Source organism: Lactuca virosa, chromosome 3, assembly GCF_052849685.1.
Source record: "Lactuca virosa cultivar CGN04683 chromosome 3, Lactuca_virosa_CGN04683_v6, whole genome shotgun sequence".
Classification (NCBI taxonomy): domain Eukaryota; kingdom Viridiplantae; phylum Streptophyta; class Magnoliopsida; order Asterales; family Asteraceae; genus Lactuca; species Lactuca virosa.
Window position 1 is genome coordinate 91,751,785 of NC_136428.1, and position 11,134 is coordinate 91,762,918.

General features: G+C 39.3%; 1 long non-coding RNA gene across 5 annotated transcripts; it reads right to left on the reverse strand.

Annotated features, from left to right (window-relative positions):
• Window positions 1–7,221: 7,221 nt before the first annotated feature.
• On the reverse strand, window positions 7,222–9,687 carry LOC145162484 (uncharacterized). Of its 5 annotated transcripts, XR_013739133.1 has the most exons (7): window positions 9,576–9,685; window positions 9,324–9,424; window positions 8,737–9,065; window positions 8,426–8,658; window positions 8,018–8,107; window positions 7,869–7,940; window positions 7,222–7,720 (listed from the first exon to the last, which is right to left on the reverse strand). It is a non-coding gene; the product is annotated as an uncharacterized LOC145162484 (long non-coding RNA). The 5 variants fall into 5 exon arrangements; XR_013739130.1 differs by having other exon boundaries at window positions 8,737–9,424; window positions 9,504–9,687; XR_013739132.1 differs by having other exon boundaries at window positions 9,324–9,687.
• Between the last annotated feature and the right edge of the window lie 1,447 nt (window positions 9,688–11,134).

The following is an 11,134-nucleotide window of genomic DNA, read 5'->3' on the forward strand; positions in this document are numbered from 1 at the left end:
GCTGTAGCTGCGGCTGTGGCTACAGCCATGGCTCAATATCACTCTTCTGGTTCCACTGGAGGAGGAACCACTGTTCAATCTACGTTGGGTGAAGCTCCTGTGCGCTTGAGAGAGTGCTCCTATAAGGACTTCACTAACTGCAAGCCCAAGTCCTTTAGAGGGACTAGCGGAGTCATTGCCCTCTCGCAATGGTTCGAAAAGACTGAATCGGTTTTCGAAATCCGCTCCTGTCCAGAAGGGAGCAAGGTCAAGTTCGTTGCTTGCACCTTTGAAGACAAAGCCCTGACATGGTGGAATAGCCATGTCAAGTCACTATCCCTAATAGTGACAAATGCTATGGGTTGGGAAGCTCTGAAAGAGCTAATGATTGAGGAGTACTGCCCGAGGGGAAAACTCCAAAAACTGGAGGAAGAACTGTGGAGCCTAACCATGAAGGGCTCCGGCATAGTCTCCTATACCGCCAGGTTCTGTGAACTGGTGGCCCTCTATCCCAACATGGTTCATACAAAGGGGAAGAAGATAGAGAGATTCATATGGGGGCTGGTGCCTCCATTCCAGGGAAATGTTTTGGCTTCAAACCCCACTACATTCGATAGTGCCAAGCGATTGGCACAGCGGCTTATAGACCATGAGGTTCGTACCCCGACCGCAACAACAACCCTGACCATCTCAGAACCTTCCAAAACCGCTGATTCCAAGCGGAAGTTCTGGGATGACAAAAAGAAGAAGAAGGCTGCCAAAAAGCAGCAGATCGTGGCAGTTCATGCTGCGATAGCACCTGCCACTACTGCTGCTCCGGTAAAGCAGTACGCTGGAAGTTTGCCTAGGTGCAACCAGTGAAACTTCCACCACATTGGAGCCTGCCGGGAAATGCAGTGCTCGAACTGCAACAGGAAGGGGCACACCGTCCGTTTCTACAAAGCTCCGGCTAGGCCACTCAACCAAGTCCCCGGCGCAGGAGTGGGCCAAGCTTGCTACGGTTGTGGCGAGGTGGGAAACTACAAGAGGGACTGCCCAAAGGCAGGGAATGCCGGTAGAGTGGGAGGAGTTCTGGCCATAGGCTACAAGGAAGCGGTTGCCGACCCCACAGTGGTCACGGGTACGTTTCTCCTTGATAACTCTTATGCATGCATAATGTTTGATAGTGGAGCGGAGAAGAGCTTCGTGAACCAAAAATTTGCTCATTTACTTAAGCAAAAATCACGAGCACTTAAAGAACCGTTCACTGTAGAAATGGCTAATGGAAAGACGGAGAGCACTAGCAGAATATTCATAGGGTGTACCGTAACACTAGATAGCCATTCATTTTCGATCGACCTCATGCCGGTATCAATTAAAAGTTTCGACGTCATTATCGGCATGGATTGGTTGAGTCTTCATCGTGCCGACATCATGTGTTACGAAAAGGTTGTACGCCTTAATCTGTCGTTTGGCGAAACTCTAGTAGTTTATGGCGACAAACCCGGCACGAACCTTCGTATCATCTCGAGCATTCAAGCTCAGAAATTCTTGCGAAAGGAATGTCGTGCATTCCTTGCTCATGTGGTCGATGTGAGCCAAGAAACGAAAGACATTCAGAACATTCCAGTAGTACGCGACTTTCCTGACATCTTTCCGGAAGAACTCCCAGGATTACCCCCGCAACGTCAAGTCGAGTTCAGAATCGACTTAGTTCCAGGGGCTACTCCCGTAGCCAAATCGCCCTATCGTCTAGCACCTGCAGAGATGCAAGAACTGTCCTGTCCACTTAACGAACTGCTCAGCAAAGGCTTTATAAAACCAAGCTTCTCACCCTGGGGAGCTCCAGTCTTGTTCGTCAAGAAGAAAGACAGATTGTTTCGTATGTGCATCGACTACAGGGAGCTCAACAAACTGACCGTCAAAAATCGTTACCCTCTGCCTCGTATTGACGATTTATTTGACCAACTTCAAGGGGCGAACTTCTTTTCAAAAATCGACTTAAGGTCCGGATACCACCAACTACGAGTGCTAGGGGAGGAGGTTCCGAAGACAGCCTTCCGAACTCGTTATGGGCACTACGAATTCGTAGTGATGCCGTTCGGATTAACTAACGCGCCCGCAGTATTCATGGATTTAATGAATAGGGTGTGTCGTCCTTACTTGGATCAGTTCGTCATCGTCTTCATCGATGACATACTTATCTACTCTCGTAGTAAGGAGGAACATAGTCAACATCTGCGACTAGTCTTAGAAACATTACGTTCAGAGAAGTTCTATGCGAAGTTCTCGAAATGCGAATTTTGGATCCGAAGAGTCGAATTCTTAGGGCACGTAGTTAGCGAAGAGGGAATACACGTGGACCCTTCCAAAATCAAAGCCATTGAGAGCTGGTCAGCACCGAAGACGCCTACAGAAATTCGTCAATTTCTAGGCCTCGCTGGCTACTATCGCAGGTTCATTCAGAACTTCTCCCGCATTGTGAAACCTCTTACAACACTGACCCAGAAGGGCGTGGCCTTTAAATGGGAAGAGAAGTAGGAGAGAGCATTCCAAACGCTCAAGCGAGCCTTGTGCACCGCACCAATACTACCCCTCCCCGAAGGGATAGAAGACTTTGTGGTCTATTGCGATGCGTCAAATCAAGGACTCGGATGTGTTCTGATGCAGCGAGGTAAGGTCATCGCCTATGCCTCGAGACAGCTGAAGACACACGAGGTCAACTACACTACCCACGATCTTGAGCTAGGAGCAGTTGTGTTTGCTCTGAAGATCTGGAGACACTACCTGTATTGAACGAAAAGCACTATCTTTACCGACCACAAAAGCCTACAACATATATTCGACCAGAAGGAGCTCAACATGAGACAACGACGGTGGGTCGAGCTACTCAGTGACTACGAATGCGAAATTCGTTATCATCCGGGTAAAGCCAACGTAGTAGCTGACGCCCTAAGTCGGAAAGAATATTCTGGTCGTAGAGTCAAATCATTGACTATGACTATCCATTCACACTTGTCCGCACAAATTAAGGAGGCTCAGCTCGATGCTTTGAAACCTGAAAATGTGGCGAGTGAATCCCTGAGAGGGATGGATAAGAACTTGGAGGTCAAGGGTGGCGGAGCTTATTATCTCATGGATCGGATCTGGACCCCGAAACTCGGTGGTTTCAGAGACTTGGTCATGAACGAGGCGCACAACACTCGTTATTCCGTCCACCCAGGTTCAGATAAGATGTATCTGGATCTTAAGAAGCTATACTGGTGGCCTAACATGAAAGCAGAGATTGCTAACTTCGTGAGTAAATGTCGTACTTGCGCTAAGGTAAAGGTCGAATACCAGAAACCCTCAGGCCTGCTACAACAGCCGGAGATACCGGAATGGAAGTGGGAGCGGATCACTATGGACTTCATACCAAGTTGCCCAAGACAACGGGTGGACTTGATACCATATGGGTCATCGTCGATAGATTGACCAAGTCCGCACACTTCCTGCCTATCAAAGAAACAGACAAGATGGAGAAGCTTACAAGAACTTACATTAGGGAGATTGTACGACTGCACGGTGTTCCCATATCCATTATCTCATACAGAGATAGTAGGTTCACTTCGAGGTTCTGGCAGTCGCTACAAAGTTCCCTAGGAACTAGGCTGGACATGAGTACAGCCTACCATCCACAGACCGACGGGCAAAGTGAGAGGCCTATCCAAACCTTGGAAGATATGTTGCGAGCCTGTGTGATCGACTTTGGGAAAGCATGGGATACTCATTTATCCCTTGTCGAATTTTCCTACAACAACAATTATCACACGAGCATAAAGGCTGCTCCATTCGAGGCCCTCTATGGCCGAAGGTGCAGATCCCCTCTGTGCTGGGCTGAGGTGGGTGATACCCAGTTAGCTAAAGGACAAGTTCCTGAAATCACTCTCACGGGTCCGAAGATCATTCGGGAAACGACAGAGAAGATCGTTCAGATTCGTGAACGATTGAAAGCCTCTAGAGACCGACAGAAAAGCTACGCTGATAAACGAAGGAAACCGTTGGAATTCCAGGTGGGCGACCATGTTCTATTGAAGGTCTCTTCCTGGAAGGGATTGATACGCTTCGGAAAGCGTGGAAAGCTAAATCCAAGATACATAGGGCCTTTCGAGATTCTTGCCAGAATCGGCCCTATAGCTTACAAACTTAACTTACCACGCGAACTCAGTAACGTACATTCTACTTTCCACGTCTCGAACTTGAAAAAGTGTCTGTCCGACGAGACTCTTGTAATCCCACTAGACGAGATCGAGATCAACGAGAGCCTCAACGTCATGGAAGAACCTGTAGAGATCATAGACCGGGAGGTCAAGCAAACAAAACAAAGTCGTATCCCGATAGTGAAGGTTCGCTGGAACGCCAAGCGAGGGCTTGAATTCACTTGGGAGCGAGAGGATCAGATGAAACTGAAATATCCTCGTCTTTTTACTTAGTTATTTGTAACTACTTATTTGCTTAAACTCTAATTTCGGGACAAAATTCCTTCTAACGGGGGGATGATGTGACAACCCGAAATTTCTATTCTGTACAACCATTCACTTCAATGGAAGTTAAAACTGTTTCTGCTAACTGTTAAGCATTTTGGAGTCTGTCTGAGTGTTTTAAAGTTAGTACTTCAAGAGATAACAGGAGAGAGGATACCCTAGGGTTTATTGTGCACCAATAAAGTCTCAAAACTCCAAGAGTTTGGAGTTTACGGCCTAAACAAGGTGTTTACGGCCGTAAACCCCAAGGGGTATAAATATGGCACTTAGCCATTTTATTCACTTTTTCACATTTTCAAGAACTAGAACTCATTTCTCGCTCAAGTATCATCCGACTTTTCCTCAAGATCTTCAAGAAAGTAAGTGTTTCTTGCCTTGTTTAGTCGATATCTTACTTAATCTAGTGATCTTACGTGATTCCATCCGTGAAATCATTCCATTTGTGTAGATCTTCAAGTGTTCTTAGTTTCACCAAGAACACCAAGAACACACACTAGTGTTCTTGGACTTCTAACACCCTTTCAAGCTTCTACATAGTAAGTACTCTTACCTTGGCTTGTTATAAGGCTTGCTACACTTCTTAATCATCTAGAAAACACAAGGAAACACAAGATCAAAGGTGTTTACGGTCTAAGATGTTCTTGGACCGTAAACCCTAATGAAGGGGCCAAAGTGTGCCATAGTCCCTTACCAAGCCTTGGATACTAGTCTAGAACATATCCTTAAATTGCTTAGGACTTTAAACATCAAAAAGACCATAAACCATTTGGGGTTACGGCCGTAAACCCAAGGAGAAATGGTCCATGGACCGTAAACTCCACAAAGGAGTGAAATGGTGCCCTAATCACTTCCAAAGGCTTAGACTTCAAGTAGGAATGCTTCTTATGACCTTATAAGCTTCAAATCACAAAATGGTAAAAGTACCATGAGTTTACGGCCGTAAACTCATGGGTTTACGACCGTAAACTCAAATGGAGTTGGTCCCAAAACCGTAAACTCATAAAGAGTTTACCCTTGGACCCCAAACTCAATAGCCAAGTCCTACAACCCTTAGATGCAATCCTTAGCACTTATAACACTTAAATCAAGTGTTTTACATGTCTTAGGATGTCTTAACTTGGTTAATTAGTTGTTTAATGACTAATTGGATACATATATGTGTTATTATATGTTAACTAGGATCCTTGTGTGTGTTCAAGTCTTCACTTGACACTTAGCATCTTATATCAATCCGTTCATCCAAACCATTCACTACAGGTGAGTTCATACCCCTTAATCAATCTTTTAAATGATTTTAAATGCTTTTATGGGGGGGGGGATACAAGTTGAACTATTATAGTTATTATATCAATCACATGTGATTAATAACTACCAAACAAGTGGATTTCCTTCTTTTCAAACTGTGTTATCAAACTGTTTTACAAACTCTTTTACATATCAAATACTTTTATTAAACTCTTTTAAACTTATATTCTGTTAAATGTGTATCTATATAGATATAGTTATATAAGTAGGATTGAAAGGACTTAGGACTGATAGCTCACCTTACTTCCTGTTCCTTGTTTGGTTGTGGACTTAGGGTATTTAGGTTATTTGTCCGAAGGTCGTTTGAATCCTAGTTATATATTATGTATATGTATATAGATATAAAAGTTCCTTCTTTCATTCAGTTCAATACCTTTGGGTAGCAAAGGTATACACACATGTTCATACATTCAAACAACATTACTAGTAAGCTATAATAGGTATAGTTTAGGGAGATACTAATACTATTACTAGAACAGTGAAACATACAAAGAGTCAGTACATACATGAAACAATACCATACAGAGAGAACATACATACATGCTAGACATGGAGAGAACACACAATACATCTAGCACATACATATACAAGAACATACATACATGCTAGACAGGGAGAGAACACACAATACAGCTAGCACATACATATACTAGAACATTACTACAGTTATGTGAGCCACGTAACGGGGCATGGCATTACCTGTCATGGCCGTTTTGTATCCATAATCTCCTTAAGTGGGGAGCGTATGAGTTTGTGTATAGATCTATACTGGATTGACTATCCTACACCTTGCTGCTCGCTATAGTGGGACTTGCAAGTCTACGGGTGCCAAACGTCATTTCTTCCGACGTCTTACATCGTCGTGTTTATAGTCGGTAGCAGGATACAGGCCGATCACATGGTACTTTAAATAACAATTGGTTTAAGGTAGTTAGTACAGCAGTAGTTACTTAATACAACACTACAGTACTATTTCATTTTTCCATTGCATTTGCTTTGTGATCTTCACACAATAAACAGTAATGTAAAAACTATATTTTTGGTTAATGATAGTCATATTTGGGAAAATACATACTCTTACAAGAGATACACACACAGATACTAGATGCCTTGGTAGAAGGCTACTTTTAGTAGGAAACATAGGGTTTTCTAGGGGAATTCAAACAATTACAAACTTTTACAAACTTATACATTACAGATTTACAAACGCTTTCATACAAATACAGACACTAATATACTTATGAACTCACCAGCTTTAAAGCTGATAAACTCTTTCAAAATAACTTGTATTCTCAGGTCACCAGTAGACAGGTACCTGTGCCAGGTTTTGAGAAGATGGAGCTCGTTCAAGACTCATCATTTATTTTGATTCATATTTTTGGTGTCTATATAACTTGACAAAACACACTTGTATGAAATTATATTATTAATGCAATGGATGATGTTGTTGCTTGTTTACTACTTTGCATTGTTGTGATACTGAACATGACGTCCTCCACCCCCGAACGTTTCCGCCGTTCCGGTTTTGGGGTGTGACAGCAAATGACAAATTATGTGATTTTTCTCAAAAATAATGGGACTTTTATGTTCAATTTTTTTTAGGATCTTATCAAAAAATTTCCAAAAATAATGGGACTTTTCCGCATAAAACCCCATATTCCTTCTCTTTTTAAAGTCACAACATCAAAATTCCTTTTAAAATTAAGTATTAATTAAATTAAGAATATATTTTTTACATTAAGGTTGGTTAGTTTATTTAAATATATACATTTACCTGCTTGCTTGTTAACAGACATTTCTATTTGTCACATAGGAGGGAACTTGACTTGGTTTTGTGGTGGTGGCGTAATTTACCTTTGTTTGGTTAATCAGAATTGAGCCATTTCCAACCATCAGAACACTTTGTGGTTGCATCAACATAAATCGAAACTCCTCTATGGTGCAAAAATAAAAACATATTTTTAGTAAAACTAAAGGATGAAGTATCATAATTTAGTGAGAAAGACAAGAAAGAGAAACTATAATGATGTTTCTTATTACAAAATTGCCCTTGTTTCTTTTTACTGAGTTGAGGGAACTTACCATGCCATCAGTAACCCCGTTGACAGCATCATCATCAACATCAGACTTCTCCAGCGGAATCCTAAGCCACAACTTTGGAATGGAAGTGAAGCATAAGAATAAAGAAAATAAAAATGAAAAGAGAGATGTGTAAAGGAAACTTTGAACACCTGCATATTATTAAGGTTTTATAGAATCTGATTTACACATCTTGAATAATTACCACAAGATGGCCTCTTGGGTGTAGGAAGAAGACATGCCTGAAAAAGAATAAGTTTATTCAAGATTTAAAAAAAAATTATAATTAAGCATGCACAAACATTGCATGTTTTTAACCTGTAAAGACAGATGAGAAGGTTAGGCTAATTATTACTTCAAAACAATTTCAAAATCCTCTCAAGAGTATCATATTCTGAATCTAAGTCAATCCATGAGCTAATCTTGCCTGATAACGTGTGGAAGCCATTAATAAAAAAACAAAAAAAAAGTTTTCTATTAAAAAAATTAAACAAAGTTTTCATTTTTGTGAGGCTAAAGGAGGCAATCACTGGGTTTACCGGGTCGAGTGAACATTTCACCTTAATTATTAGCCCATGAACCGCTTTAATCATAGTTGCCATAGATATTGCTTTCCATGACTTTTACTTGTCACATTTTCTGCACCCAAGATTTGCTTATGATAAAACTTCCTATTTGGGAAGGAACTTATTTGATGATGCATTTTGTATTAAACATTCAGTAGGTTCTTAGAATGACCCAACAAACTCAATCTTTCAAATAAGCTTCTTCCCAATCTGCATTCACTTGAAACCTGTCCAAAAACATTGACTCAATCCAAGTATGGCTTAAAATACAAAATTTTGAAAATAGAAATATAGACTAGTCTTACATTGCTTTTAACTGTTGTAGGTAATTAGCACTCATCTCCAATGAGAATAACATGTTTCATTCCAGGAATTTGTAGGGGAATGATGGCTTCAGACTCTTTCATCTGAGCAGCTTCATCTATAACCAATAACTTCAAAGGCTCCATTTTGACTTACTGTAATGTGTAGGAGGTAGAAGTTGTGCATAATATAATAGAAGCTCTTTCATAACAAAACCTAGTTATTGCATGTCTGTTGCCACCTGGCAGCTTGAGTCCTCCTAGAGAGGTTTGCAGAGTTCTTAGAAGAGAAAGAGACATGATGCTGACAAAATCGATCGATGACATTAGCCCTGACGTAATCAAATCATCTTCCAATGGTTTAGAAACAAAATATTTCTCAAGTTCTTCAGAAACCAGGTTCTTTTGGGACAACAATGATTCCAAAGAACTTAAATTATCCAAAAGAGAGACCATAGTTTGGAAACAAAACAAAGTTTTATCACACAGATCCAACGAAATCGGATACACAACAATGACAAAAGAACGATGTGAATTGATTATAACGTGTGTGTAGGATCAGAAAAACATAAAAAGAAGGGGTAAGTTACCCTAGGAAGAGTATCAGTGGCTGGATCTCGGCTGGCAGCGGACGATCGTCAGATCCTCTTCTTCTCGGGTCCGACTTTCTTCATTTTCCGTTTTGATTGACCTAATTTTTCAGTTTTGGTTCCATAAATTTACCGAAGAGCGAGAAATAGTAGTCTTCTCTGCAAGGTGTTTTTTCATACCAGAATTGCAGTTGAAGCAACGTGTTTGCGGAGATAGATCCAATGGAGAAACTGATAGAATTAAAGACTTACAGGCGAAAGGGATTGTGGTTGCAATGGTCGGAGATGGCATCGACGATTCACTGTCATTCGTTGCTGCGGATTTCGAAACAGATGTGACGATTAAGGCGAATCGATTTTGGGAGATGACTGTGGTGTAGGTTTTAAAGGAGGCGACGATGATGTAGATTTGGAGGAGGCGATGGTGGTGATGTTTTTTTACGGGATATCGACGGAGTTGATTGTGGTGGTGCAGGTTTTAGAGATAGATCGTCCACCGGAAAGGTACAATAGTCGGTGTCTAGTTTCATGGAAGAGGGATCTGATCGATTTATTCCCTGAATGAGTCATTTTTTGTTATCCCTAAAATACCCTCTTTGAAATTTTGTTACTATACCCCCGCCTTTCTATTGATCTATTTATTTAAAATAATGCCACAATAGATCTTGACCATTATTTTTTGATCTAACGATCCTCTTTTATTTCTCGGGTTCTCGGGAAACTTTGAGTTCTCAAATGATCCTTCCTCTCTCTCTCACTCTCTCTCTCTCTCTCTCTCTCTCTATATATATATATATATATATATATATATATATATATATATATATAGGGAAAGTGAATATACCCGTAACGGTATATAAGCTTAGGTACCCAAACACACCATAATACGTCATTTTGTTTGATATATTCATTATAATGTTTTTAAACTTCAACCCCTAACTTAATTTACTTTCAAAATTTTACAAATTTCATTATTATATTTCTCTTACATCGCATATTTTTGCCGAACACCTACTAGGCTATATATATTGTAATTGAAAATGAAAATTATGTAAGAGGAAGATAAATGTGTAATATATAAAAAATCATAGAAGTAAATCAAGTTAGAAGTTAAATTATAAGAACATTGAACAATTAAAATGTATTATATGATACAAAACGACGTATTATGGTGAATTTGGGTACCTAAGCTTATCTATCTTTAAGGGTATATTCACTTTTCCCGTATAATATATATATATATATATATATATATATATATATATATATATATATATATATATATATATATATATATATATATATTATATATACTTATAAAGGAAACATTTTTACTTTAACCACATTCATTTGAAACTCCCATGACTTTTCAATTTCTTTCTAATAATGATTATAAGTTGGTTAATAAGGTTAAATAAATATCAAACCTAAAGTGTAATTATATATAAAGTAAATTTCAATATTAAAAGAATATATTTTCTTCTACTTATAAAGTTATGTTTTTAACTTTTAACATATTATACTTAATTTATTAGGTCTAAAATGTTGTTTTATGTAAACCATTATCATTTTAAAGCTACAACTTTTAACCAATTTGTATAAAATACTTAAATTGTTAATTTAAACATAACTTTACAGGATCAACTTAAATATAAATTTTAGTTCAACTTAAACAACCCAAAAAATATTTTATAAATAGTTGAAAGTGATAAATTGTATTGTCTTTCTAATAATGATTATAAGTTGGTTTATAAGGTTAAATAAGTATCAAACCTAAAGTGTAATAATAAATAAACTAAATTTCAATATTA